General features: G+C 45.2%; 1 long non-coding RNA gene across 1 annotated transcript in view; it reads right to left on the reverse strand.

The window, feature by feature from the left end:
* The window catches only part of LOC108792250, a 13,213-nt gene that overhangs the window by 4,613 nt on the left and 2,836 nt on the right, over window positions 1–5,764 (reverse strand). Inside the window, exons 2-3 of the long non-coding RNA XR_001941552.1 lie at window positions 1,307–1,485; window positions 1,143–1,187 (exon numbers count right to left, since the gene is read on the reverse strand). This is a non-coding gene — a long non-coding RNA (uncharacterized LOC108792250). The remainder of the gene's footprint in view (window positions 1–1,142; window positions 1,188–1,306; window positions 1,486–5,764) is intronic.

Genomic DNA, 5,764 nt, shown 5'->3' on the forward strand with positions numbered 1-5,764 from the left:
CGGAAACAGCCCTGGTAAGACCCACACCCGTCCAAGCAGCCATGGGGAGAGCTGGAACAGCCCTGGTAAGACATGCACCTGTCCACACAGCCATGGGCAGACTGCACACAGCCCTAGAGAGAGAGCTGCACGTAACCCTGGTGACACCGCACAGCCCTAGCAAGACCTGCACATCCGCCTGAGACCCCCACACAGCCCTGATCAGACCGTGCACCCCCGAGACACTGCACAGCCCTAGTGAGCAACACAGAGTATTGAAGCTTAACATTATTCTGCATTGCTGTATAATGGATTATTATATTTAATTAAAGTGACTGCTTATGCACCACAACCATCACTACTGACTTGAGTAGCAACTTGTCTGGCTTTGCATGGCCAGACAAGTTGCACCGTTCCTTTTAGAAAGTCCATGATCCAGATTATATTGTTACATATTTGCCAGCATGCTAAAAAAATATAATTGGACTAAAGTCTGAGATATGTTGTTCCAGATCTCAAACTATGACCTAAGTAACGTAATGCAAAAGTATTCCAATATTTTCTATGTTCTTCTATTGGAGGTGGAATTAAAAATGTTCTCTACTGCCCGTGGAGATGAGGCAATAAAAATCACACCGTCTACACTGCCTATGGGGAAAAACTACGTTCCCCAAAAGTGGTCTAAAGATGGATTGAACTGCACCTAGGAGGTGGCGGGGCTGGAAAACAGGACCTACAACTGCATCTGAATGCAATGCATTATGGAGATACATTATTACCATAATCAGAGGGAAGGACATTGCGGAAGACAAAAAGGATGCCTGCCCTGGATTATGAATGAGAGTTGTCTGCTGCCTCTGTTGAGGAGTAGTTTGATATTCTACTGCACTTCAAGATGGAGTAAAATAGTTGTCACCCTGCTACTCACTGAGCATACCAACCAGACACACAACACTCTTTGAGGTGGCAGAAATACAAAAAACTGTTTTCTCCTGCATTAGGTATATTATTATAATGTATGCGATTCCCCAACAATTTGATATTCCCTATTTATACCCCCTCTATACAAGGTTTATACTAGCCCAGTCTATTTGTGAAAGTCTCTAAATCTGGAAAATGATTACTTGGCAGTGAAATGCTGTGCACACACTGTGCTCACTCACCTAATAATTACGTACATGATCTGGTCAGGATGGGAGACGTAAATCCTGAGAAAGAAACAGAAGAGGACTGTTATGCAGTGTGTGCTCTATAGTGGGAGGTCCACCATTAATACAAGCCGTTCTCAGGTAATAGACCCTGTAATTAGCCCCCCCCCAACACACACCTGTCTCCCCACTGGTACATGGCTCGGTCCTGGAATAGATGGCATAGAAAAAGCCACATACTGATCGTTTCCATCCAAAATATAACCACCACGAACCAGATGGAGGAGAGGAGGAAAAATTCACACACCATCCTGCCTCCGTCACACCCCGACACTGGGTGCTGTCACCCCCACAGACCCTGAAAGAGAACAGAGCATTACATGAGGGGACAGACAGTATACAGGACACATGCTGTCAGGTAACGATTCAGTGATAAACATTCTATGAAGCGTGTGTATGCACCAGAGGTGGGACTCCTGATGTATTTGCATCAAGCAGAACACACATCACATGCTTGCACACGCTCCGTACACTTTGTACTGAATATGATTAAACAGCTGTGTTTATCTTTTGATGGTTAACTCAAAGTGAAGCTCACGCCAATATTTCTTTTTAGATTTTAGTTGTTAAGGGTTAGAACATCTCCCCGGTTTTCATTGCCGAGAGGTTTATCCGTCACACACCTTACAGGCTTGCTCACAGTTCATGCATGGTGCTGTAGTGAATTGGATGGCGCCATCATACAATCATAGGAAAACAAGGATCTTCACCAGCACACATTGGTATAGTGATAATCAGTGTCCTTTATTCACATCAAGCAACAGGCATCACAAGCTGACATTTCGGGATATCATAGAGCAGTGGTTCTCAACCTTTCTAGGGCCGGGACCCCTTGGTAACATTTGCCAAGTTGTGGTGAGCCCCAACGGTAAAATTTAGACCCAATTCACACGTAGCGACATACCTTTTGCAGCGGATCCGCACGGCCGGGATAGCGCGACTTTCGGGGCGACGTTCCAGCGACGGTAGCGCGACCTTCTCCGTCGGGCTCCATAGAAAAAGGGCAAAATCGCGCAAAACCCGCCGAAAAAAGGGTCCGGTAGAAGCGACTTGCGACCGCGACATGGAGTTAAGACAGCTTCATTGAATAGCATTGGCCGGCGACTTCTCGCGATATCGCGCGGCAAAAATGCACGATATCGCGGCGATAATTCGCTACATGTGAACGGGGCCTTAGGGTTGACGCGGCGGCTGCTGCAGCGACATCTGGCGGCGTGGCGGGAGAACCGACACTGCTGCGCTAGGAGAGGGCTGAGGAGGACTCTCACCTAGCACAGCAGAAATCACACAGCGACCCACAGGTTGAGAACCACTACTGTAACAGCTAAAATGGCAAATCATATAACACAAGGCGAGGGTGTCAGCTTTTATTATTAATAATAATGAGGATAATCACTAGATGGGGACCTGATGGAGAACTGCAGGTCCCCCTCTGCTGATTGACAGCAGCAGTGGGCGGGTGCCATAGCTAGTTTGCTATTGCAAAGTGAAATAGCCAATAGGAATGTAGCTATGCATTCCAATGCTGATTTATTTATTTTTTTCTGACTTATGGCGGCCGGGGCTCCGATGTCAGAAATACAAGGTGGACACAGAGTAGCATCACATACGTTATTCATGTTAAGTGCATGCATGGTAATTAATATGCATGTGAAACGTGTACATATACACCTATCAGCCATAACATTATGACCACCTGCCTGAGTAGGTCCCCCTTTTGCTGCCAAAACAGCACTGACCCATGGAGGCATGGCCTCCACTAGATCCTTTAACAGATCCTTTAAGTCCTGTAAGTTGTGAGGTGGGGCCTCCATGGATCGGACTTGTTTTTCCAGCACATCCCACAGATGCTCAATTGGATTGAGATCTGGAGAATTTTAGGGCTGCAACAACTAATCGACATAATCGATTATAATCTATTATTGCAAAAGTTGTCAACTTTTGCAATAATCGATTAATCGGCTTCCGATCAGTTGGCCCTGTTCACAGCTCCACACACGCTGCGCAGCCGCACCTCCTCCCCACCTCACGCATGGAGACCAAGTCAACACCTCATTGTTGCGTTCCCCAAACTATTCTTGAACCATTTTTTGCAGCGTGGCAGGGCGCAATATCCTGCTGAAATATGCCACTGCCATCAGGGAATACCGTTTCAAGAAGGGGTGTACTTGGTCAGCAACAATGTTTAGGTAGGTGGTGCGCGTCAAAGTAACATCCATAGGAATGGCAAGACCCAAGGTTTCCCAGCAGGACATTGCTCTAAGCATCACACTGCCTTTGCCGGCTTGCCTTCTACCTATAGTGTATCCTGGTGCCATCTCTTCCCCAGAAAAGTGACACTCACCCACACCCGACCATCCACATGATGTAAAAGAAAAGAAAAGAAAAGAAAATGCGATTCATCAGACCAGATCACCTTCTTCCATTGCTCTGTGGCGTAGGTCTGATGCTCATGTGCCCACTGTAGGCATTTTATGTGATGGACACGTGTCAGCATGGGCACCCTGACCGGCCTTTGGCTAGACAGCCCCAAACACAACAATCTGCGACGCACTTTTGTGTTCAGAAACCTTTCTATCAGAACCAGCATTAACAATCAGTAATTTAAGCTACAGTAGCCCTTCTATTGGATCAGACTACACAGGCCAGCCTGACTTACCACGTACATCAGTGAGCCTTGGCCACCCATGACCCTGTCACCAGGGTTTTGCCTCCTTGGACCACTTTTGGTAGATCCTGATCAACGGAGACCGGAAACATCCCACAAGAGCTGCAGTTTTGGGAGTTGCTCTGACCCTCTCGTCTCGCTATCACAATTTGGCCCTTGTCAAAGTCATCCAAATCCTTACACTTGCACATTTTTTTCTGCTTCAGGGACAAAATGTTCACTTGGTGCCTAATATATCCCACCTACTACAAGTGCCATTGTAACCAGATAATCAATGTTATTCACTTCACCTCTCAGTGGCCAGAATGTTATTGCTGATCAGCATTTATATTATTTCTCAGAGGTCACACAATTTTCTTGCATAATATGAATTCCTGCAGAAAGAATCTGCCAATTCTTACAAAAGGAATCATAGATGGTTGCAGACAGCTATGGTCACTCATACTATACAAAGCAATGACAGGCTGACAGCAGCCACAGCTGCCCACTGGTGTTCAGATGTAATCATACATGGAGTGATTACCTGCAGTTAGAGACAGACGATTGCATCCGTGATGCATGCAGCTGGTGCCCTGGGATGGTCATGTCTCTGACAGCAGGTAATCACCCCATGTGCAATTACATCTGAACATCGCTGGACAGATGTGGCCACTGCCAACCTGTCATTTCAGTCACAGCTATCCAGAACCACCAGAGAATCCTTTCTAACAAATCTGCAGGTTCATGACACAGCAATTGACAGCTTATGCGAACGCGGCCTAAGGACATGCTTCCTCCTTTCCGCAGAAGACCAATGGCATCAGCTCAGCCAAGGTAAAGTCACTGCCTGGAGATCACGCACTGCTTATGAAAAGGTTTTTTTCTTGTTCTTATGGAATTTGTTATTGCGAGTTTGCAAAGATTGTCAAAGATTGTCAAAGAAAGAGCAAATAAAAAGGAAATGTGCCAAAACAGGCCCAAAAATAAAACCGTGACAAGTTCTAACACTTCCTCTCTCCAGTCAAAGTAAAAAGAAAGAAGTGTTTTGCCTGGCATTACACTTTACCCTTTCAGTGCCAATCTTTGTGTCCACTACCAGGCCCAAATCTACTTAGACGTATTATCAATTTAGTGCTGAAATGTCCAACCTTTTCAATGTATTTCTTCTCAAACACAAACCTTTTCCTCTGAGCCCCTGGTTGTTGTTAATTATATAATAATACGGGATTGATAAAGCACCAACGGTTTGCGTAACACTATACAAAAAAACAAAAGGGAGTCCGTAGAGCTACAATACAATTCCATATAAGAAGGTTAGGAGGACCCTGAATGGTTAGCTGGTTTCACTAGAAACTCCCAAGACAAAACACACAAATATACTAATCACTTTTGTTCGTACAACATTCAGATCTGTCATAGCCAAATCCTGGAACAAACATTTAATCTCAGAATAAAAAAAAGTGTATGTAAACAAAAAACTTTTTCCCCCCTATTTTCAGTAGGGAAGGGTTGAACCCCTGCCAATTTTTTTTTTCTCCTGTGTACCCTGGAGACCATTGTAACCAAGAAAGAATCCTAAATTTTAGAGACATCCTGAGAGCAAAAAGGTGAGGGGAAATCTTTCAATGGGGTTCCAATGATTTTCTGGTGACAACTGTCTAAGCTGGGAATTCTCCTCACTTTGGGGAGATTTGTTGACACTTCCTGCTGCATCTCCAAGACAGAAAGTGAAGAGAAATCTTTAACAGGACACAGCCAATTCTACTCACTATATGCATGGAGTTTACATGTTCTCCCTTTACTTGTATGGGTTTCCTCCCACACTCAAAAGACATGCTGGTAGGTTAATTAGCTCATGTCTAAAGTGAGTGTGTGTGTGTGTAAGCGTGTGTGTGTGTGTAAGCGTGTGTGTGTGTGTAAGCGTGTGTGT

The sequence above is a fragment of the Nanorana parkeri genome, unplaced genomic scaffold, assembly GCF_000935625.1.
Source record: "Nanorana parkeri isolate BGI_ZX_2015 unplaced genomic scaffold, ASM93562v1 scaffold620, whole genome shotgun sequence".
NCBI classification, from domain to species: Eukaryota; Metazoa; Chordata; class Amphibia; order Anura; family Dicroglossidae; genus Nanorana; species Nanorana parkeri.